Here is a 1,445-nt window from a genome sequence, read left to right as displayed (position 1 = left end):
CTGCCCCAAAGCACTTGTTTTCCCCCAGACCCAAAGTGAATTGGTTAATGAGTTCCATGTCGAAAAGTGAATTGGTTAATGAGTTCCACGTCGGCTGGCGGCGGCGGTTGGCTTTAATAACCGTAGGCGGGCTTAATGCGCGACTAGGGGTGCAATTTGAAAGTGTGGCCGGCGCGAGGGGCGCCTGTGCGGGCGTGGAGAGTCAATGTGGAGTCCTTGTGCGCACGGAGTGTTGAGTAAGGGCGTGTTTCTGCATGTGCCCTGACCCTAAGCATAACCCTAAGCCTAACTCTAAGACTAACCCAAACCCGCGCCCTAACCCTAACACAAAGCCTAACCCTAGCCCGAGCACGAGCCCTCACCCAAACCCTAGCCCTAACCCTAACCCGAACCCTAACACTAAGCCTAACCCTAGCCCGAGCACTAGCCCTCACCCTAACCCTAGCCCTAACCCTAACCCGAACCCTAACCCTAGCCCAAACCCTAACCCTAACCGTGGCCCTAACCCTAACCAAAGCCCTAGCCCTAGCCCTAACCCTAACACTAACCCTAACCCTAACCCTAACCCTAGCCCAAACCCTAACCCTAACCAAAGCGCTAACCCTAGCCCTAACCCTAACACTAACCCTAACCCTAACCCTAACCCTAGCCCAAACCCTAACCCTAACACTAACCCTAACCCTAGCCCAAACCCTAACCCTAACCGTGGCCCTAACCCTAACCAAAGCCCTAACCCTAGCCCTAACCCTAACACTAACCCTAACCCTAACACTAACCCTAGCCCTAGCCCAAAACCTAACCCAAACCCTAACCAAAGCCCTAACCCTCGCCCAAACCCTAACCCTAACCCTAACCGTGGCCCTAGCCCTAACCAAAGCCCTAACCCTAGCCCTAACCCTAACACTAACCCTAACCCTAACACTAACCCTAACCCTAGCCCAAACCCTAACCCTAACCCTGACCAAAGCCCTAACCCTAGCCCTAACCCTAACACTAACCCTAACCCTAACCCTAGCCCAAACCCTAACCCTAACCCTAACCGTGGCCCTAGCCCAAACCCTAACCCTAACCCTTACCAAAGCCCTAACCCTAGCCCTAACCCTAACACTAACCCTAACCCTAACCCTAACCCTAGCCCAAACCCTAACCCTAACCGTGGCCCTAACCCTAACCCTAACCAAAGCCCTAACCCTAGCCCTCACCCTAACACTAACCCTAACCCTAACCCTAACACTAGCCCTAACCCTAACCCTAACCCTAACCGTGGCCCTAACCCTAACCATAGCCCTAACGCTAGCCCTAACCCTAACACTAAGCCTAACCCTAGCCCGAGCCCTAGCCCTAACCCTAACCCTAGCCTAACCCTAAGCCTAACCCTAAGGGAGCAATTTGAAAGTGTGGCCGGCGCGAGGGACGCCTGTGCGGGCGTGGAGAGTCGATGTGGA

This window comes from Mustelus asterias, unplaced genomic scaffold, assembly GCF_964213995.1.
Source record: "Mustelus asterias unplaced genomic scaffold, sMusAst1.hap1.1 HAP1_SCAFFOLD_3053, whole genome shotgun sequence".
Lineage (NCBI taxonomy): Eukaryota > Metazoa > Chordata > Chondrichthyes > Carcharhiniformes > Triakidae > Mustelus > Mustelus asterias.
The sequence above is the reverse complement of the archived record's forward strand: the minus strand, read 5'-3'. Positions refer to the sequence as shown.